Source organism: Bombus pyrosoma, linkage group LG11, assembly GCF_014825855.1.
Source record: "Bombus pyrosoma isolate SC7728 linkage group LG11, ASM1482585v1, whole genome shotgun sequence".
In the NCBI taxonomy this organism is placed as follows: Eukaryota; Metazoa; Arthropoda; class Insecta; order Hymenoptera; family Apidae; genus Bombus; species Bombus pyrosoma.
This window is the reverse complement of record NC_057780.1, coordinates 4058426-4082748: the sequence shown is the minus strand read 5'-3', so window position 1 is coordinate 4082748 and position 24323 is coordinate 4058426. Positions and strand designations below refer to the sequence as shown.

Sequence of the window (24323 nt, the reverse complement as noted above, 5' to 3'; positions counted from 1 at the left end):
TTTCCCCTACTTTCTTTTCTCTCCTATCTCTCCTTCTTCGCTCGCCTCTCCTTTTCTTAACAATAACCACGTCAGTTTGTCCTCGTACTTCCTCCATCACATTTCTTTCGCGCTTATTCTCTGTTTCTCTATCCCCTCGAGTGTTTCGATGTTTCGTAAAATGGATTTGCTTCCTGCGGTGGCGTTGTCGCGTTTCTGGATGGAAAGCGCACTGCTGCGAGAACGGATGAAAATTTCGGCTCTATTCCCAACTGAAAAATAGTAATCGATCCTGGGGAGGCGAGCGAAAGTGGAATTGGAAACTGTTTTTTGTTTCGTCGACGATGTTGATTGTATTTTTTCAACGTATGGTGCATCGAGGATATATTACGGGTATTTTGATTAAGTCCGTGACAACTTGAGAGAGAGAGAGAGAGAAAGAGGGAGCAGTGAACGAGGAACTATCGATTCGTTCGCTGATCTTTCTGAGGAATGGAAGATGGATTCACTGCATTTTTACTGTTGCGCTCACGTCGTTTATAAAGCTCACGTTAACTTCGAGCTTGTCGTAAGTGGATCTTCTTTTTTTTTCTTTTTTTTTTTTTTGAAGTACGTCCTTTGGACGTTCTTACTTCGTTTCTGTCCTATGGAGAAGTAAAAATGCAGAGAATACATATAATATGCGAAAACGCGTAAAATATCCAAAGTACAGTAACTATTCTGACGTTCAGTCAGTAAAATTCTCTGCTTAAATTCTATTAGGTCGTCCGAAAAGTTTCTTTCGTTCTATGAGGAAATAATGGATGCACAACATTTTCTGTTTTATATTATTTTATCGAATTACGTGTGATCCATTTTCTTCCATCGAAGTAAAGATCACAACATTCGGCAGATTAGGTTTCACGTTTGTATAAAGATGCATCGTTGTAAAAAACGACCTAATATTTCTCTGTGTTTATAAGAACTTTTATTTGCATGAAAATTCGCCTTGTAAAAGAAAGGGGAGGAAAAATTCAGTTGTCTTTAAACGAAACACCCTGTATACGGATTCAGAGCTTCAAACTGTTAATGACGTTGTAAAAATCTGCAGAGATGTTCAATGATGCTTATAAAATGCCACTTGTACAGTTGGAGGAACACTAGACTTCCACCTGCAGCTCGTCAGGAATTATTTTTATCCCACCTGTCCTCTCTTCCTTTTCTCCTTGCAAAAATAAGCAAACGACGTTCTTACGATCGCACGAACAACGCAATCGGCGAGAATCTGTCCCCGCGTACGTTCGAAAAGGACGAATAGAATAAGAATGTGACGCGAAAAAGTCTCGCTGACAATAATGACTGTAAAGCCCCGAAGATCGTCCGTTCTCGTTAATTAACCGCTAAATCCTGTGTAGTGTAATCTTCTCGAAATTCTCGAGTCGCGAGAAAGTAAGACGAAACCGCGGCCGTAAAAGTGTTTCATTAAAACGACGCGACGAAAAGAGGGAAAACTCGAGCGAGCTTGTTCCTCTCGAGCGAGTCGAATGAAATCTCGCGTCATTAACGCGGTCTTAGATCCTCGTAAAATGAACGAGAACCGAGTGTACTATTGTTATATGGATCGTTGGAAGTAGTTCAGTCGTACGTCGCTTGTAAATCCTATTAACTCGTCTACGTACGATTAACCTTTTGACGGTATTTTGTTTCATCTAAACACGTAAGAATGATAAAACATCCACATCTGGTTAGAATTTTTGATTGGATGAATTTCTCTTTAGGAGAATCTCATTAGGAGAATACACATATAATAGTCAGACTGCGAATATCTATCCGAGCGCATATCTTCGTGAACACAGCTCACGGAATGAAACCCAAAGACCCTAATTATTTGTCGTTTCCAACTTTCAAATATTCAAAGTAATAATATCGAAAATTTTGCAATTTTCTCGTCAGTAAAATAACCAAACAATTGATCGTTCGTAAAGTTTCATTTGTTCTATAACCAAACTTGGCGATGTTATGCAAAAATATTTTTTAATTCTCGTAACTTGTAACTCGTGAGAGTTATAGAAAACCTTAAATTCATTGACGATGCTATTAGTACAAAAACAATGGTCTATAGATTTTATAACAATTTACCAAAGATTAAAAGTTGCTGCACTAACTTGCCACAGTCACAGTATTAATACGAAATTTCAATCCTTTTTTTTTTCTTTGCACGTGGAGAAATCCTCATGGACACTCCGCTGCCGCTAATAACGACAGCAGCAGAGTAGTAAAATATTAAAATATAAATATTATATATGATAATAATGCTAGGGGTAAAAGCCTTACACTGAAGAGTCCTCCTACTAGCAGATCTCGGACGAAACACTACTTCCTCCTCCCTTCTCCTTTTCCTTTATTTGTCGCGGCCCTAATCATCCGTATCTTCCCCCTGCTTTTAATTGTTGTTGCGTTTAATTAATTACGATTCAGCAGCTGTTGTGAAACCAACATATGGACAAGATGGATTGGAATTTTCCTCAATTCCCTCAAAAGTCCCTTGGACGGCCTTTCGGAGACACTAGGCGATTGTAGCCGCTTGGCTGTGTGTAACTTCGCTGATGTGTGGTTCCCCGTTGGCTGTGATAGGTTCCAGCTGCGAGTGTAGGATGTCGCTTGCTGAGGGTGCTGCTGCTTTTTCTTCCATTTTTGATGCGTGGAAGAAAAATCGGACTCCGGTCGCCGGTATTCGAACCCGGGTCGTCAAACGTTGGTAACTTGAGGCGCTAACCACTGCGCTGCCGTCGTCCGACACGAAATTTCACTCCTAGAACTGTCTTAACATTCGTCCACCTTTTCGATGTTCCAAATGCTGGGAAACGATGGTAGGATAAAAGCGATTGAAAAGATAGAAAAGTCAGAGGGCCGCGATTCGTTGGAATTTTCGTTGGAACGGCGATTCGCGTGGAAAAATAAAAAGCAGAGAACACGCCCCGTAATCCCTGGATGCCACGGAACGGCCGGGTAACATTTATTCCCGGGCGGAGAGCCGACGGTTTTTCACGCGGATGGAAGCGTGGCATCTTCGTCGAATTGCGGTTTAAAAAGAGAGCAAAAGACCGGGAGGAAATGGATAAATCAGTCTAGTATCGGCGGAGCATCTGGAGTGCGGAGAATTGCGGCCATTCGTAACGAAACGAAGGCGCAAGCTTCGAAACCGCGATAACTTTGTCACGCCCCTGTTTCGTGACGCTTTCCAAATCCGCGAGTTACGTGTCAAATAAATACGCTTTGTTCGCGTTTGTCGAACACGACTCCACCTTAAATTACAATGAACTTCGTGCAAACGATAGCTAGACGCGTGAGGAACAAGTCCGTGCATTTTTACCGCAAATAGCGAGAAGATATATTCCAAAATGTGGTCCACGCTTGATACGACACGATCTTTAAGAATTATGTTATTCACTTAACACGTTTCGTACGTTCTGCTTAAAAATATCCTATGATGATAGATTTAACGTGGGAAGCTACAGCGAGTACGTTTTCAATATCGGAAGGATTCAATTGGAACCGTTTTTCCTTCTTGCCTGGTCGTTAATGTATACATATATAATATTTAGCTGGAAGTGGTATAAATTAAAGGTTGAACAGCCATTGGGTAGGACAGCTTTGTAAAATGTTGCCCACTTTTCAGAGAATTAATTCCATGGTTAATCGCAATGGGAATGAAATCTGTTCGTGCGAAGAATTCATTTTAACCTTAATATGATTAAACACGGTAATATTTATCCAAATAGAAGAGGATTGTCAATTGATGAGACTAAAGAATAATACAGGCTCGAATTTTAATTTAAACGTCGATAATTGTCTTCAAGCGGAAACTTCAGTAATATTTAATCCTTTGTCGGTTTATTGCTACTAATTATCGATGGATTTGTCTTCGAGTACAATGGTCGAGGCATTATCGTATCGCCTATGATAAAGCTACGAATGCGCAAATTTTTACTTCTCCGGTAAACAATTAGGTCAAACATCTTCCTTTTTTTCTTCGCATCTATATCAATCGATATCGAATACCGTTACTTCATTAATCAAATTTATCGGTAATAAACCGATATGTAATATCTGGTTAAAAAAAAAGAGCAGGCTAAACAACTTCCACTTTTATCATTTTCACTTTATGACACTCGAAGAAACTTTTCCACAATGATAACTCAAAAAGAGAAAGAACACGTTTTGCAAGTTGTATCGGCTCTCCAACAAAGACACTGCGATACGTGTTTTATTTACCAACCATCGTAAAAAACCTTTCTCTAAATTTCCTAAATTTTAATTTCGTGTCTCGCGACTGGTCCAGTGTCCAGTGAATGTGCTGAAAGTACGTGCTGACTCGAATACGAGACGCACGCGTGTGCGTGCTGAACGTAGAACGAAACAAAATCTGGGAATTTACAAAACACGTTATCCCCTGCGACAAAGGAGAACTCCCATGCTACGAACAATACAATTCGTTTCAAGCTGCCCCGTCAATTAGTTTCCGGGATATCAAGCTGGAAAGCGCGACGCGTAAAACGCGTTCAACGTGAATGACAATTGAAACCCCGTAACCCGGTTTTCTCCGTGGAGATACGCACGTTGCGTAGCAGAGTAGTAAAAAAAATACACTGACACAGCTTCCATCGCTGGTCAACGCTTCCATATTGAGTTTAGCATAGTTCGGCATGGGCGTACGAGACGTATAGACGCGGAAGAATGTGCAAAATTACGACACGTTTTAATCGACGGTAATGGAACGTCGTATCACGTTCAACAAAGATGATTTTAACCGCTTAAGCATCGAAAGCTTCCAAAAATTCTGTAGAAAAAGAAAGTCCTGAACTTTGTATCTTTGACTTAGTAACGTTTTAAGTCTGTAAGTTTAGTCTGACTGTAAATCGTGATTGAAATTGCTAAATTTAGAAATAAATAGATTTCCAGCGCTAAACGATGGTAAATGGCAACAACAAATTTACATCGTTGCCCGTTGGAGAAGTTGTTCCTGTATCTTCTTGCTACTTGGGCCAATTATCATTTAGCGTTTCAACTCTTCGATTAATGGAAGATCCTAAAAATCTTTTTATCGCGTTATAACATTATCGTGATATAGTACGATATAATGCAACCTGAAATTCGACTTATCTCCTCTTGAAGGATCGTCTGCATCGATAAACGTAAGTGCAAGTCGGTGTATCGTTTTAGTACTTTGATCTACAACCTCGCTACGTCGTTTCCATCGCAAAACTACGTTTAAAATAAAGTTAATTGAATGTTGGAAGCACAGAGAAGTAAATTTAAGACGAATTATTAGAAACACTCCAAAGTATCGCGCTTTTCAAGAGCATCTTAAACATGTTGCATCGATCATAGAATATTCGCGTGCTGCGATAAATCGATGAAAAACGAAACGCTGTTCAAGAAGCATTATTAAGTACGCTTATTAACTAAAACTCGGAGGAATTTCACAATTTTCAGCTGTTCGATTTCCGAGCGTTAAAACACTCGAACTTTCAGTTCGGGCGAAACTCTTGTGCCCGCCGAATTCGAAGGTGCTTCAAAAAAACTCCGAGAGTTGGCAAAATTGCCGTTGAAATTTATGAAGAACGTACAAACGGATCAATTAATTACTCGTTCCTCTCACACGTTCATTCCGCTAATAAACTAATCAAATCCTGCTTGAACGTATCTTGAAAGCAATTGCTCGTAACCACTCTTGCCCTAATTCCAACACTCTGTTAGCTCTGCTATACGATCTTCGAATTTTTATGTCCCAATTTCGCTCTCGTTTCGGCAAACGATTAACGTGTCTATGTAACTTAATAAATCGTTTGTTGGAAAGAGAAGCGAAAATTAAAGTAAACTGTCCTGGAATAAGGACGTAATCGCTTCAGGAATGATCTGGTTATTTTCTTTGGTGATCGATCGACGTTCAAGCCTTAGTGCGTAGAATTACTTGCCGAGCGAATCCGCTAATAACGTCGTACTTTGAAGCGTTGATGAAAATAAATCTTCTTTAAGGAACGTTCCGTAGCGGTCCATCCAATTTTTATTAGAGCCAGAGAAGGATATATTATAGCTTTCATTTGCAAGAATGATATATTTTTTGACAAATTATATCTCTCTGTAGAACCTGTTTCGAGTATTTGAATTCCGATTTTGATCTCGTTTTAACGAATTTCGCGTATTTAAGAATTTTAATAATAACAAGGATCTCAAGAGTTAATAAACGCATAGCTCAGGTAATAAAAATGAAGTTAAAGTATACAGACGGATGAGCACAATATTTATTTAATAAACACGATGGTTAAAGCATGCTACGAACGAGAGGAAAGGAAGGTGCGAGAGGAAACGAAGAAAATAGAGAGCGAAAAACAGAGATAAGAGAGCGGTTCTGACCTAACCGTGAGATGAAAGGCGGGAAAAAGGATGGAGCCGAAAGAAAAGCGTCACGAGTGTTTCAACATGGCAGAAGAGGAGAACCTAAGCCGAACGAAAGGCTCGTCTTTATCTCAATCCTTTCGATACGCGAACCGAATCGAAGTTCCAACGTTCTCTCCGCGTTTCTCTCTTCGTTTCGGCTTTTGTGCCAGGTCGGCCAGACTGCTCCCTTTAATTAGAGCTGTTTCCACACGCGATACCGTTCGAACCATGTTCCCCTCTACTCTTTTTCTTTTCTTTTCTATCCTCTTTTCTGCTTTTCCTCTTTCTTCTTCTACGTGGGCTTTTCCACCGATCGAAAACAATAGTCCCACAGATGCGAGATAGAGAGCATTGTTTCCAAGGGATTTCAGATGTTCCGGAAGTTGGTCGGTTGCGAATCCGCCGAGAGATGCTGCCTGCTAGATCCGCTACTACGAGAAAGCACGTCCAGTTTGTGTAATGAAATCGTTAACTGATCAGCCGACATACACCGCTTTGGGACTGACGTAGTTTCGATACAAGAATAGGTTTTGATCGTTGATACCGGATAGCCTACTTGTGATATGACAGTGTTAGGGCAGCGATTAGGATATCGAATGGAAAATTCGATAACATCGCGTTCGTTAATTATTCGTGATATGGTAGAATCTTACCGTTGTAACGATCGAAAGAAGGATATACGTATAATGTAATTGAAAAAAGACGCAACATAGCCCCACCCTGTTTCAGAGGTTTAACTTTTTAAATATGCCCATAAGAGAAGATTGCTTACTTTGTATTTCAAATATTAATTTTTCCATAATGTGAGTTAAGCCGAATCGATGTATCCCGAATGAAGAACATTGGATATGGCACCGAATGAAGTAGAAGATCCCGAGGCATATTTCTTATACAAAGAAACTATAAATGAGATGAAAAGTCTGATAAAATGAATGCGCTATGAACGGTGTTCGTGTTGAACTGGTTAAGAAAACTGTGTTTGATATTTCAGTGAAATAAATCCGATATTAAAAATACAATTACACATTAAGCGACAACAATCTCATTACATTAACTCTCGCGTTCAATCATGATTATTTAATAATTATTCGTGCGTCCGCTTCGAAAAAGAAGTAAAAGCAGCGCATTACTCGCGACCAGTTGGAGTAAAACGCGGCGCGTAAACGCCGTAAACGATCGTAATCCAATTTAATCGGGTTTTGAAATAATTAAGACAAATAATCACGTTGCCAATTACGTCCCGTTATCAACAGCAGTAGTCATTACGTTGCTTTTAATGAGCTCATGTGTCCGCTTAATTATAAACGTATTCGTTATCAAATGAATTACGTAATGTATTTCGGTGTTTAATCCAATTTTCCGTTTAACGCGATAAGTCCTCGAATGGCGAGATGAGCAAAAAGCGCGTCGAATAATAGACGATCGTCTCATCGAATAACCATCGCGAATCGTTCGCTCTCGATTGGAAAAGCGGAAAAGAAAGATCGACGATTATATCGAAAATGAATGATCGGCGATCGAATTGATCGGAACCGAATTAAAGTTCTACGAACTGGCCGGAAACTCATCTAGCCTCTTTATCTCGATATGGACGATCATTTCGCGACCGATGGCTCGACACATCCGGTTCTGTCCCTTGGCCGCGTTCTTCGAATCGGAAGTCTCGCTACTGAAAATCCGATAGATACGAATCGCGGTTTCGCAAAGGAAACTTCCGAGTAAGAGAATTGAGAGCTCGAATGAAATTGCCTGTAAAATTTTTAATGATATCGATTCGTTTCGTACGTCAAAGGTAGTTCGAAAGCTACCTAGTTGTACGATTTCGTGTGCAAGAATCGTTCTGCGTCTCACTATCGATGACTCTGTTCGTTGTTGAAAATCGTAGGAAACAACAACGTAACGTTAAATATAATTCACATAGGTGCGTTATGAATGTTTATGCAAATTCGTGTTTGTATATTGTCGAGATTGACTGATTGAATAACGAGCGAATGAATTTGAAATAGAATATATCTAAACAAATAAAGGTATAAGTATAATTACAAGTTTATGCTGATCCAGATCCTCGCTCTCCTAGTGTTACAATACAATAGAATCGATAGGGGACACGTTCATATATTTATAGCAAAAGGATGTTACCAAAAAAGTTAACCTTATAGCTTTAGCTAAAGGCAACAAGGAACATAAATAGAAATCTATTTATCAGTTCCTTTGTTCCTAGACCTTGTAACCCAAAACATAACTTATATTCAAGAGCACAATAATATGGACCTCTCCTTATCTAGAATATTTTTCTTTCGCTAAATTCTATTTTCTGCGTAATAGCGGTCTCCAGGTCACGGATGTACATAAATATTTCTTGAAATAATTACTTCAACATATATATATATATGTCGGGTTAGCGTTGCAATTTTGGGCGTTTGACGAATCTTCACTCGAATTGGCCATCGTGGTTATGGTATTCTAGCTGATCTTTATTGGTACGGATGTCATTATTACAAGAGTTAACAAGTAATAGCGGCGATCGGACAAACGAGACGTCGATGACAATGAATTTAGGTTCGATAACGAATCCACGGCCAACGGGATGACGAATGCGATGCGATACACGATCCTGATGCGACTCAAGAACTTATCCGAATGAACTGACCCCCAATCCAAGTGGAACTGTCTTTATATACTCCTCTCTATACTCCTCTCGGGTCAATCTTTGTTTTTAAGAAGAGCTATATAATTATTTCGTATCTCTGTTAGGTACACGTCCCTCGCGTGACCGTGACTATGTCACTTCGAGCCCAAGCCCACTGTCATAAACCTCGGACACCCATACTCGGATTAGAACATTACAACAATTTCTCAGTTTTATTATTCAATTGTAGCTGTAATAAAAGTCTGGACTAAAGTATTGAGGGTTTTCCGAAGAATTGTTCTTCATTCGAGATACACCTAACCCCATTATAGTTTTCCTCTGCAGCATCATCGTGACGGAAAGTCATTCTCTCGCGAGATCTCTTTACCGAGTTACATAGCGCCCTTACGCTCGGTGGATTTTCTACGTTTCAACAAAGAGTTAGTCATCTGGGACTTTGGAAGAAAGCGCATTTTGTTATCCCGTTGATCCTAGGATCAATTATTATTATTGAACCTGGGATCATTGTCATTAGCGTCTCGAGTATCTAATTATCACGGTTACTTGACGAAATCTGTAATAATCATATTTGCACTCAATATCTTCTCTGTCGCGCAACAACAATGTCTAATCACAACGGAGATTCGTTTCACGCCCCTAACCCCAACCCTAATCATAGTGTGAACCCGACATATACATATATATCTCTACCACGATCAGAGATATAAATGTAAAATTTATAGTCATTTCACATGTACCTAATACAGATTACATAAGCCAAGAATCTTTGAACGAAACAACGTTAGATTTGATATGCGAACAGTGTTCGAACGAATATGTATACAGCTAAATGAACATTAAACGTAACAATTTAAGAAAAAGATCTGACTGATCGATGGACGAAATATGGGAGACACGCAAAGAGTTAGAATGTTATTTATCAATTATAGTATTTATATAATGTATCTGTTACTACAGTCTGATATCTCAGACGAAACTCGTAAATTTGATTTCTCCGTTATTACAAGAACTAAAAAATAAAAGTTTGTCAGCTAAAATGTTACCGTGCGATTCATTAATCAGTTGTGAAAAAAGTCGCGCAACAAGAATAAATATAGGCTTATCGGGTCTAGGATCGCGATGAAAAACGCGTTAAGCTTTCACGCTTGTATAACTGCACGCGATAAAGATATCACGAAAATAAAAAGGTAATATCCAGTAACGGGTGTCGCGATTGCTATTATATGGAAAAAGGACAGGTACAAATTACTATAATACCCGCGTTCAAATTCGCCACGCTACTGCGATTTCATTCTTATCGTTATTTACGCTCGAATTTCACGCGCAGAAATTACAATTTCGTTATTCCGCCGCCGCTGGAGCAATTTCGCCGAGAAAAGATATTAATTTGCCGCGCGATTGCACTCTCTTGACTTTCGCATTTTCTCTTCCTTCCTTCCTACCTGGTTTTCCCACATTTCCCATCTTTAACGATTTTCGCGGGGCTTGCGTCAGATTTCCGTAAATGCGACTCCTTCGTTTTAAAAGGTTGCGGCCGAAGAATATCGGATATCACGGCGAATACAAACGTCTCCTGTCAGCCGCGATTGTAGAAATCACCAACGCCGATATTTCATCGGTTTCTACGATAAATTCCAAGTATATCGACTTTCTTTTTCCAGAATATCTCGCGTCCATCTTCATTACTAAATTCTGCCGTATTAAAGCGCCCTTATTTCTCGTTCTTCTCTCTAGTTTTCTCCTATTTCTCATATTTTTGTATAATTTAAGATCGCATTGTGATAAAGATGGATTTAATAGTAAACGTAAAGAAAACAGTAATAGATATATTTTAATACGATCAAAAATATATCGTAGAAATTTCACTCGTAATTAAATGGAATTCAAGAAGATAAGATTGAACGCTCGTAACAGAACGATATTTCATCCTCGTACTTGATAGAATCTCTTTTGCTTCGTAATCGGAGTTTCTTCATTTATAAGTATCGCAGTTGTTGAGAAAGAGAAACGCAGATATCTCGTTAACTAGCTAGAGAAGTGCAGGAGAAGAAGGTATCTAATGACCTAACGTAGATAAAATTCTTGCATATCGTTACATCGTAAACGAAACTTTCCTCGCTGGATGAGTAGCAGATAATTAGCAACTTTGCTTATATTAGTAGTTACTTTAATTGTTATATCAAATACATTCGATCTTTGGCGTGATAAAATAATCGAAGATCGCTAATTCGAGTGACAGCTTAACAAAAGAATAAATATCTTTCGATACGGATAACGATAAAGCTAAAGACTGCTGTGTAGTCATTCTCCTCCCGAAAAGACTGAAACTTATAGGCGTACAAATATATAATTCTGTTAGATCGTTTCAGAAGTTCGTAATGGGAGGTTAACTGGAATTATTTGCGAATAGTTGTTGTCAAACTTAATTAAATTTACGTAAAACATCTTTTCGTTCTATCTCGTTAAAAAGTTATACAGCAGATACTTTCGTTCTAAGAGGTCAAAAAAATAACAAAAATAAGCGTGTCTTGGATTTAAGTTTCGAACGTTAAATAAGAAAGGAAAGCAAGAGGTGAACGTAGATCAAAATGATACAAGTTTATAGTAAAGTTTACGCGTGATACAAATCGATACGATCCAACCGCGGAATATCTCGAGTCATTTAAAATTGAACACTCGGGCGAGCGTCCGTAAATGCTTCGAATCGCGCTGTTCCAGATAGATAGGAATAAGCGAACTCGACGTACGAGGCAAGCGGAAAAGAGAGTTTCCCTTAATCAGAGACTTTGTTCCTTCCCCACCCCGTCTCCGAGCCCATCCACTGTGAGGACTTTAATTGTAAATTTCCCCAAAGACCAGCTCCCCGCTAATTATCAATCGACAACAATGCCACCGGTAGTTTCTGTCGCGTTCCATCCTCCGTTTCACGTTACAAGGGGAAAAGATATCTATCCTTCGAGCAGGTAGAGGGGCGAATAAAACAGAGAGAAGAAAAGAAAGAAGATGGCAAAGGATGGTCGACGATAATTCCCATGGCAGAACAAAGTGCAGAAGCAGCGAAGTAAAATAGTTGAACGAACGAAACGAAGGTTGTTACGATTCTCGAACTCTATAGAAAGAGGGGCAGCTAGCCTTTTACTCTCCGTCCCGCTGTTGCGGCCAGAGCTTTTATTTGGCCAAGAATTTTCGACCAGGCCAAACCAGCCTGTTCTGGCTTGCCAAGCCAGTCGGTGCGTTTCCAGTATGGTGGAAAAACGGATGGTACTGCGAAAGCAACGAAACACCTGGTAAACGTTACGAGCCATTAACCTTTTACCGTCCATTTAACCCCTCCCCATGGGATTCAACGTTTCTTAGACAACGTCGTAAGGGGATACGAAATCTGAACGCAAATAGCAAGCCGGGAAACATTGCAATTGCGTTATGATTACCTCTGTCCTAATTACATACTAACTGGTTGACGACGATTACGCGCACGCTAATTTTAAACGTCGTTTAATTACCGTCAACACCCCCGCGGAATAGTTCGAGAGACGACAGCGCGGGCTTGTTCATTTGCGACGCATTCTTCCGGGATTATTTCGTTTTGGATGCTCGTGAAATCGAATGGACCAAGTGGAGGAAAGTGGGTTTGATGATCTAACGATGTATAGAAGTTACAAAAACAACAGAAAGATTTGATTGTAATAAATAAAACTTTTTAACGTTATTATGCGTCATTGTCCGTTTTTAATTGAATTTTTCAACCATTTAAATGCACCGTACCAGACTTTCACTATTAAACTGTACGTGAAATATGCAGTGGCCTAAACCTTAAGCAGTTTCAACCACGTTTCGCTGTATGCTCCGTGACAGTTCACCGTTTTTGCTTTATCGAAGACGAAGAATTGAGATATGTTCTCGAAATATCGAAGGCACATCTGTGTTCGGTTTAAAAAATCACCGTTTAGAAACCATACGCAGTGCTACAAAAATATCGAACGAGATTCTCTCGCTTAAAAATTTGATAAAATATTTCGTTGAGGCCAAATTTAGAACAAAGTTAAAATTAAGAAAAATAAAGTACAATGAAGATGTGTCGAGAAAGATTAAGTATTTCTACTAAATGCGTGCTTAAAAATAGGCGGTGTAATTTTTTGACGGAAAAATGTAAAAGGAGGATCTCAATTTTAGGATACTGGATGTTTAAAAGAAGCTAAAATACACCAAAATATTTATCCGTACGGATAGATCACGAATGTCTCTTATGCGTGTATTGCGAATTTTTCAAAGATTTTAAAAAGGAAAGTTTGTTTGTGTTTGTAAAGATTGTTAGGATGAGAGTGGATTTTATAGGAGAAGTATGGCGGACAGATAAAGATGTACGGACCCTGTGTCTATACCTTCCAGTTTTTGTTTCAACCCATTTACTACCACGGCTCCCGTTTGGCAATCGTAAAAATGAATTTGTATTTTTATAGTATTGCACGTGGTTTCTAAATGGAGGTTATTTTTAATCAAACGGATGTACGCATGTATACTCGGGTACGTTTGATATTTTAGAAACATATTTCAATTATTTGGTTTAACAGTAAAAGGGTCTTGTATAATATATCAACTTGTTCAAAAAGTAACTACAAAAGTAACAAATATTTTATAACATTCGAGGAGAATTATTTACTATACATTTTGTACAAAATATCGCTTGCACTTGGACATTAGATGCATCAATTAAATTGAACAATTTAACGTTGAGCAATAAAGAGAGTTACAGTTTCCCGAAAAGAAAGAGGTCCTTACATTTCAATGAAAGATCAGTAAAAAATGCTTAACGTTCACGAGGAACTTGCTCCATTTTATTAATATCCGTTCTTTACGAATCATTCTCTTTCTGACAACACATCGAATGCTGCAGAGGTGTAAGCATTTCTTCAAGGAACTCATTGCCAAATACTTCACAATTTCTACATACATCGGCGTATTTATTTCAAACATTACCAACGTGCTAATGAAACTCCAAAATGTCCAAAACAGCACAAAAACACATAATATATTCCTGAAAGATTTCCATAATTAGAGTGCGAGTATTTATGCGAGTTCATAATTTTTCTGAATATTATTTAGAAAATGGAAGCTAGACAGAAATTCAACTAAATATTTCATACTATGATATTACGATGTCATGATATCTCATACAGTTTTGCATATTCTGTGCATTTTTATACCTTCGAATTCCCTATAAATGGACAAGAAGTCGCGGTCTATTCATGATAGATATTCAAACACTTTCGTCAATCGCTATACGCATCTAGGTCGAATTGTTTCGCAGTGCACGCATCATAACGCAGCAAAACTCGCATCTTCCGACCAACCACTAACGATCACCGATTCGGGATCTTCGAACCATGCAATTCCCCCATTATTCTCCGCTTCTTGCTATCGTTCACCACCTCCACCGCGGCACGTTCCGATCGAGCAATCGCGAATTCAGCTGGTCCGTACGCGCTATCGAATGCACAGGCTCTCTCTTTGTACAAGATATCGATCCGATCGAGATAGTTATCCCCGGTTGACCGGGCGTGCGTAGCCTTACGGTGCGCGAAATAAGCTCGCCGAAGCTTATTATGCGTTCGTGGTCAATAATAATCCGCGTAGTACCCCTTGTCAAACGCAGCCTCCACTCTGCGTGTTGCGACTGTTCATCGTAACGACAATATTACCGCAGCCATTCCTATAGCGCAACGTATAAACCCGCATCACGCGGCGGAGAAGGTTTTGTCCCTATCGTAGCTCGTTGGAATCAGGTTAAGATAGCCGCGCCTGTTGCTTTGTTTCTGTGTGACGACGTTGTCGGAGGAACAACAATTTTTGCTAGCAAAAAGGAAGTATTCGAACTCGTAGACATCGAACCGCGAATACATATATTATATGTGTGTTGTAGGAAACATTTTGGAATTTCATTAGCGTTGTTACAAAGTAAGAGTGACGCGTTTCTATCGATTAAATTTGAAACCAATCTGAAGATGCATATATCGCGTGTAATATATAAAATATATTACGGAGGATGTGACACGCAACTGGTATCTATGGGAAAACGTATTACGTTTGAAGCTGTAAAACACTAGCGTTTACAAAATGGACACATCCGAGACACATCAAATCGTGCATCATCGATGAAATTCTTTTCTATCTTTTATCGTTTCGGATTTATGGCTTGTTCCATTTCCCTGGAATAAAAATATATAAAAATATATTACATGATATGTTTACAGTAACTTTTATATTTTTAGACAGGTTTGAAACTTGACCGACAATAATGTAATCGTGACAGTTTTGTTTTTTGCTTGCCAATGGAATTTCGAAATGTTTTATATGACACACACACGATGCCTATACAGGTAAAAGCGTTCTATGATAATCGTCGAAATACTTTTTCGAGCTATGCGTAGAAATAAATATGTTGACGAGACGAGGGAAGGAAAGCGAAGAAAAATTAAAAAGTGGAAGTGGAAAGTGGCGGAGACGAGGGTCACGTTCAACTTCTCAACCCTCTCAGGGCGCGCTCACGAGCGATTAGTCTCACGAAACCCTCTTTGATTCGATCTCCACGATCCATCGAGCGAACGGCGATGATCGCGAAGAGATTTTTCGCTCGATTCGGTTTTAATTGTTCTTTAGAGCGCGTTTGGATTCGAGGTGTTCGATTGAATGTTACTCGATTGCTTTGTTGCCGAGGGGCTGTGGTTAAACGATCGTTCGTGAAGGACCTGTGTGAATCGAATAAGATAGATGGTTGAGTGTGATTGGGGAAAATGTGGTTCTTCTTGTCTCTATGAATGTTCGATTTTTTTACGTGCATAAATAATTGATAGATACTGAAATTACACGTGTATTACTTTATGTAAAAAGCACTTCATCTAAATATGCCAATGCTAAACTTTATTTTATCCTATTTCATATACCGTACAAAGCAATTGTTGTACATACGACAATTATTAGTTTTTACAATTTAGATGAAAGGGAAAGCCCACGATATTTTTTACCAGCGGCCTTCTTTATTATTCCTTCGAGCAGAGAATTTGCCAAATGTTCCTTTTCCCTACGCGCGATCGTTAGGTATATTTTATTCGGCGGTGAAAGCCGGATAAAACTGAGAAACGACTGTGCTTAAATTTAATTTTCCCTGCTTTTTAAATAAAATAAAAGTCGCATTTAAATATGAAATATTGAGAAATTCATCAGAATCTAGGTCGCTCTCTGAATTATTTCGAATGTTACAATTATTTTTAAAAAATCCAATAAATGGAGAAATTAATAAAGGCACTCAAATAAACTCTCGTCCGAATTTTAATCTAAATTACTGTTATTAAAACACTATATTGAATTAAGCGAATTTAAAGCAAGAACAATAATTAAAGACGTGATTGAATTATAGATATAATTGAGTTTGATTAAAGAGGAAGAACGCACAGTCTTAGGAATTTCTGAAATATATAAATTACGACTAATTGTTACAGATGCTGGCTGTATCAATTGTTAAAGAGTTAAATCGCTCGAAATTCAGAAAAAAAGAGAGCGTCGGAAAAACAGAAAACAGATGTCTGATAGGACGGAAACATTAACAGAAAAAGCTTTTGATATATCGTAACGCGTACTTGCTTAAAAATATTTCCACCAGATATCTTTGTTTTTTTACTACGCTATAGTGTAAAATTATTGATCCTAACGATAATTGATCGTGCTTTATACCAGGCAGGTATCGTAGCTTTAACGGTATTCAACATTTTGTAAATATTGCAATGCTGTTATTAAAATATTGTTTAATTACTCTCTGACAAAGAGATTCAGCGTATAGAAAATATTTGCTTGACACAAATCTACCTTTCATTTTGAATTTTTTTTTTTTTTTTACAAGTTTTGTACTTTACTCGTCGTGAATTTTAATGTCAAGCAAATATGAACCAGAAATTAAAGAAATATCGTTCTTAAAAGTCGAACGAGTTACAATTAAAATTTACTGTTAACAAAGATCGCATTTATGGTTTAATGGTGAAGATTCGATTAAAACCATTTGCAAATTGTAAGAACGCATGGAAAACACGACTAACAAATTGCGTACACATACGACTAATTAGCCTGTTTCATGAACGGGCTAATAATCGGTGGTTAGGGTCAGATGATCGACACGAATCGTTTCACGGAAACGTGAAAAACAAATTGCAGCGACGTGTTACGATTACACGGGGGAGGGTTGTACTTTTAATCGTGAAAATTTACTCGACTCCACTTTGCAATTAAATCTCGTTCATTTCCCAGCGTTTCGACAGGCGCATCGATTTATAAACGAATTAATCGATGACACCGACAACACCGAATTAAATGACAATTTTATTCCAGATGTTAAACCGATTCCCGCGATACAACAGGATGAAATTCGTTAAATTTCGCGAACGGCTTGTCACACTGCTGTCCCAATGAATCAGGTTAATGTTTTATATCAATCTGTTCTAAATGCCTAAACCCGATGATGTTTAACTGTATGGGAACATAGTATTATCAGGTAAAACATAATTTTCTTCCCTTTCACATTTGGGAAATATATATGCAGATATGAACGATTGTTCGATCTCGTATTGTTGTTTCTTTTCATTCAGTTTAATTCGATATTCAATCAGTAGGATTATTTATAATGCGATTCATTTAGAATATTAAAGATTTCCTGCATTTGTCTGAGATAAAAAAAGATCGAATTCTTTTTAAGCTGTGAAACGCGCTTCTTCTTAATCGACTATTAATAATAGAAAAATATCTAATGTCCTTGAAAAAAAGACATAATGTACTAAAATTTAACGTTGGTTTTACCAAATATTATTATTTAGAGCTTAATTAATCGATAACATGTTCAAGTAAATATAGCGATAATCTGTAAAGTACAGTAACAAATATTATAAATACAGTTTTTCCAATTATTTAATATAAAAAATGTAGTTTTATTTTATATAACAAATAGCAATCTTATTTTATAGGTATTATTATTACATTCTATCTTTAAAATTTTCATTCAAGAAATTTCAGATCCCTTTGCTGAAAGGAAAATTATTATTAGAAGAAAGATCTTGAGATCTTAAGTCAAAGGTTGAAATCTAAGTAATGCGATTGCGGATATATATATAGGTACATTTCAATGCTACTTTGTTGGAAAGCTTGTTGTATAAAATTTTAATTGTAGCTACTTCGCTCGTTACCTCGTAAAAAGTTTCAGATTTATTTCAGAAAATAATTTCTTCGTGAATTAATAAACGCTATAAGAAAATCCTATTAGTTGCAAGGTCCAAACGACCGTGTTTCTGCAAGAAAATTTCATTTGCATATTTTAGCCATTTCAAAACATGTCATCTCATTATCACCTTATTAAATGTAATACGGTACGTTTCTCTCCAGTGAATTCCGCTTATTAAAATATGCCAAACGTGTCCACAATACGTGATTAAAATACTTAACTATGCATACGAGAACTCGTCGCCAAATAAAAAATGGCATAGAAAAATTCAACTGCGAATGTCGGAATATATACACGCATATATGACGCATCAACAGATTTAAAATTTCATTACTAAACATCAAATTCCTTTAAACCTCGATATCACCTTCGAATTCTTAGATACCAATATAGTACACTCTTAAAAGAACGCAGAAGCCTGCCATTTTTTAAGAAAAATATCTTAAAGATATCTCAAGTGTAAAATGGAAACGAGAAATTGAGCACGTTAAATATGCTTCTTTCGTATTTCCCTCCAACTTAAGAGACGTTGACATTAATAGCATGAAAATTACTTTTTAATAATAATCTTCATCGATAGGAAAGTGAAAGAAGGAAAACTTACTGTATACCGTTTATAATATTTTTCTTTTCGAAGTGAAATCTCCGGTTTCAAAAAATTACCCCGTAAAGTCGTACTAGAGTTTCTAATTGATCGTATCATAGAAATTTGTAGAGGGTGGAAGGTATTAAATCCTTAGAAACATACTCGCATCTATCACCGTCGCCAAATTATTTTCACATCAATTAAAACTCCTCCTCGTAAAGTTTCAAGTTTAAAGTTAAATCCAAAGCAGACCGTTAAGTTTCGAGTTTACTTCAAAACTTTAAATCCAAAGTTCAAACTTAACTTGTTAGAGTCTAGACGTTGGAAGCTCGACAAAATAAGCGACGTTCGTAGTTTCGTAGCTTTATTTCCATCGTTTTCGAAAATTCGTCCATCGTGTATACCTTCGTTCGTCGATCCACGTACCTTATCATCGAAATGTCTTTAGACACTTGCCTATATCTGGCAATATATGTAAATTTATTACACAATTATAAATAAAAGAACTGCAATAATTTTGCCTTTTACTATTATAATGATACGATAGAGTACAGATCAATACGATAGAATCGATTTTTAAAAGGTAATATACATACGAAGGTAAAACAACGAAATTGACGTCTATAATTGACAAATCACGTTATGCAACGGTTCTATCGATCAATAAACTCCTTATCGTTTAATTTTTAAGCTATTGATCTGAGGAGGAAGACCTTCTTTTAAAATTAGTAATGAAATTACCTAGTCATTGATTCGTTAGTTTATACATTTTGATAAATTTCATTCGTATATCGATACTGCAAATCGAGCAAAATGACGGGACACTTGGTAAGAGATGGTGTGTACCTACGATGGCAAAAATACACGTCACAGTGGCCTCTAAATATATGCAAATATACGTATGCAAATACTTATGTGCGTTGACCCAGATCCCTTTGAAGCAGTCCCGTTTACAATGCGTTTCACGAGGAAATTAGCCGGAGCGCGTTCGATAACAAAATTGGCGAATTGAATCGGTCTCGATGATCGCATAGCATGGAAGCGCAAATCGAACCAGATTTAAACGGACATCATTTCAACAAACTGTATACAGGGCAAAAGTGGCCGAATATCGAAACTGGTGATGGAGAATGGCGCGAATTTTCGATCACGATGGAAGTACGGGGAGCAAGGCCAGAACTGAAAATGGCCGAGCATTGTTTGCGCTCGAACGCGGCCAGAACAATGGGAATCCATTAAAAGCCGCGGTTTCGTTTACTCGCGAATTATACATTTACGAGTGGCGAACAAATGTTCGCAAATCGAGAACCGCGATACGCTTCTGCATGAGCTGGTTGCAATATTTTGTCGCGTCCTTTCGCGTTACGGTTATCCTCTTGCGGCTCGTGCAAAAGAATCTGCTCCGATTCGTATTTTGTAAACTAGAAGCTTCTAGCTTTACCAAATTTATACAAAATTACTAAAAATGTATAATATTTCAGTTTGACGACTCGGATCTTGCGTATAAATTCGAAATTAAGGGAGATTGTTGGCGAAGGAAACGGGTATAGTTAATATTTTTTAAATCGTGGAAGGTAAAATTACAACGTTTATCGCTTTGATCTATGATGAGAGGTTAGCGAAGATGGAAAAGACGGACGATAAAAGGGAATGTGTTGCTTGTTTTAAGCTCTAGATCGTAAGAGGGTAACTTTCAATTTTGGAGTAAACGTTTCATCTGTACAGTGTTTCTTTTACGATAAGAGATTAATCATGAAAAGAACTAACGGTGAACTTTGCCAGTTGCAGCAGAAAGATCGGGTATACTTTATCTTAAGTAGATACTGTCGAAATCTAATCGTTCCAAATTTCGTTCTGAAATAGAAAATGTTTGAAAGATGAAGTTGGTTATTGTTGATTAACATATATCGTTTCGCGACGTATTTTATTTATTTTATGATAATTTGCTTCAGAGGATTTTATGACGCATTTAAAGCAAATAAATAATTGGAAAGTAAAGATATATGCGTAATTGGCTATATTCAAATCGCAACGAAAGTAATTTCAACGATTTTAATATGTGTATGGGAATTTTATATTGTTCGATAAAGGCCATAATTTTACAGTAGCCGGAATAAATATTTTACAAGGGAAGCAGCGGAATATGAATGTTTGCCAAATAGCGATCCAATATATGTTAATATTTTAATTTTCTCCATCGTTTGACGCTTGCAATTTTTATGCTACAGTTAACATGAATAGACGTGAAAATGCAGAATTGCCTTTTGCTTCTAAATAGAGGAAACTTGTCGATAACCAAAGTACCTTTTTATCGCAGAAAATATAAATGAAGAGTACGAAATACTTGCAATCGAATTTAAATGCAAACTAAATTACAGAAATTGTAACGTACTAAATCGTAACTTGGAAATAATCGAGCGATTAACATCCGAGCGTCTCAGAAATCAGATTGATAAACACCGGTTTCTATTAATCCTTCAGTTTCTTTAAACGACTACACGATAAATATTCTATCTTCCAGAAGCAAATAGATCACTTTCGTAAGATTATTCCAGGAAAATTGTATAAATAGTAGCAAGTTGAAAAGCAAGTTCAGAGAACAGTGTTTGTAACGCGATTCTTTTTTTCCACTTTTCAATTTATACAGTCGATCAACGCGACTTCTGAACTGTTAATTTATCAATACGTACCAACAATGAGTACTAACAACGGATACTGACAACAACTTTCAACATCGAACAACTTGGATTATTACCTGTTTTGCGTCATTAAAAAATTCTGAAACCTCAAAGTGACGTATACGGACGTGAAATGTCTACCACCATCACCTTTCTAAACACATCTTTTTCATAATGTGAGAAATAATAATATCCTTGAAAAGATCCTTGCAAGAAGATCCTCGCCGAGAAAGAATACTTTATCACGGAAATTCTTTACTAGAAAAAGAAAAAAAAAATATCGAAGACCGAGGAAGATGAGAAATTTGCAAACTGGAGATAAATTTTTGTTGACACGGCCAATAAATTGAAATGTAAACTTGTAAAATGATGCAGACGCCTGAATAGGATGGGCGAGCTAGTGGCGCTTCTGTTCATCTTTGAAGTGGGCGTTTGCGGTCGCTTCTATATATAAAACGTGACGAACAGGACGCAGAAGGCGGACGCCGAAAATTCTACCAAATATTTAATCCCCCTCGGAAGCCCGCGAGCCGCTTAGAAAAGCGTTAACTCGATTTCTTATCACGCTCTAATAAATCCGGAAAATTAAGCGTATTCCGACTATCCGCCTTTCGTTTTTGCGCCGACGGACCCGTGGGGATTAAAATTTGCCGGACGTCTCGCTGTTCTTGGTTAACTCTTCGTCGGAATGAAATAATCGCGACTTGGCTTTTAAGAGGCGACTCACGACCGCGATGCGCCGAGAAACACGCGCAACGAGGAAGTAATTGTAGACGGAAGGGGGTTGAATCGCGATGCTAAATTGCAGGGAAAAAGGATTAGAGAAACTCGGTTAGGTATTCAGAGCATGCTGTTTTTTCTTCTTTCTTTTCTACTACGGTTTCTTTACTAATTAATTATTATAACTTTCCTCTTATCTATTTTTTGTCTGAAATCTACCCTTTGCGAAAAAGATGCTGGCAATTAATTTTTGTATATTCTCATCGTCGTGAAACGACGAGCGAACATTTACGTGAACTTATGCACATATTTTATGTAGCTATTCGTGTCCATAGTAGTCGATTCTAGTACAAGGAACAAGATCCGAAAAAGATTATTATTGTCACATTTTGCATATTCATGAGGCACTAAATCGTTGTCGAAATTTTGGTATGTTAATATTTTCACGCGTAACATACCGCAGATAAGGATGATTTATTTCCTGTTTTCTCGTAAATACCATTTGAGATAATGTTGTTCGGTCAATTACGCGTTACATTAAATGTAGATATTTCATTCTCGATAAATGTCGCCCAATAAGCCAAACGCGATTCAAGTTAACAAGTTTTATACGCGCGTATTAGCTTGACATTACTACACCGAATAATTGATAATTAATAATCTTATATTCCTATTGATATATTTGCTATGCCAAACCCAAAGTTGTGTTTTTCTTCGTACTGGAAGCTGATCGAAGATGGTAGATAGAAAAAAAAAAAAAAAGATAAAACAATGGTAAAAAGGAGAACGTAGAAGCGTTTAAAAGAAGCGTATGGATTACGTATTAGCGCCTATTTACGCTTCGATCATAAGCCAAAGAATCTCGTTTTAAAAAAAGGCTCGCCGCATAAGCGTGTGTTGTCGCTTGCTCCATTTAAATGCAAATGAATCCAACAAGGCCCGAGTAGAACAAGTAAATTGAATTCAGAATCAATAGTAAGTTTGCATATTCTTGCTCGAGTGTCTGGTTAAGAATAAACATCGCGTCAAACTTCCTTTATCGTAGTTGAGAATAAATGTTTCGAGTAGGGTATAGTGTAAGTTCATTGTGTCCAAAACGCTCGAAGACGGAACGCGAATAGAACGGAATGAAGCGCTAGAACGAAACGTAGCGGCGGAACGAAACACAACTACATATATCGCTAATCTTTAATTGATACGGGTCACGAGTGATTTAATGCTGCTAAATATATGGCTGCGCAAACACGCCTCGCTATCGGCTTCCGATCGAAATTGGGAAACGAAATATAAAAAGTTTTTTATTTGTTGGGATATTTACAACGTCGAAAGAGACAATTTTTTCCTCTTTATTCATTCGTTTACATAGCGGATTCCATAAACGTTTAACACTCGCGAATAAATAAAATGGACATTTGCTGGAGGACTGATAAATCTAGTACGGGAATCTATGGAATCTAAACAATACGTTATACGTGTATTTGTATGTGTAAATAGTGGTGATAATTTTTAGTTAGTGAGCTTGACTTGAACTATTAAACAGATCCTAGGAAATAGATCAAGTTTGCACAAATTAAATATTAGGAAATATATTATGGAACTTTTGGTGGAGCAATGGAACGATGGAATTTTTCAGACAACCGACGGTTGATTGTAGGAATGGAAATGATTCTTTCGACGTTGTATCGCTACGTTCTGGGAAAAGGTTACGCACAAATATTAATCTAGCTTACAATTGCAAAATTATCACGTGAAACGCGGATATCGAACGGTTTTAATACGATACACGCATAATATTTAACACGACACACACATAGTATTTAACGTATTGTACCGAGCAATTAAAATATCAAAATTCTGCAAATTAGTCATCGAAATCGCCTGGAAACTATTAAATATTAGAACGGCAATGTTACAATATCAAACCAATTCACGTACACTATTGCAATTTTCGATAATGTTTTACCAAATGGAAGTATTTCACATTATCGCGATGTAATTACAATTCGTCAGTCTTTCCATCTACCGTTACAA

General features: G+C 37.5%; 1 protein-coding gene across 10 annotated transcripts in view; it reads left to right on the top strand.

The window, feature by feature from the left end:
- The window catches only part of LOC122572712 (collagen alpha-1(XVIII) chain), a 344291-nt gene that overhangs the window by 247864 nt on the left and 72104 nt on the right, over positions 1 to 24323 (top strand). The window contains exon 1 of one of the 10 annotated variants that reach the window (XM_043738050.1): positions 23327 to 23368. The exons of the other annotated variants lie outside the window; for them this stretch is intronic. The gene's annotated coding sequence lies outside the window, so the exon portion shown is untranslated. Of the gene's footprint in view, positions 1 to 23326; positions 23369 to 24323 lie in introns of those variants that run through there. 10 annotated transcript variants of the gene reach the window in all.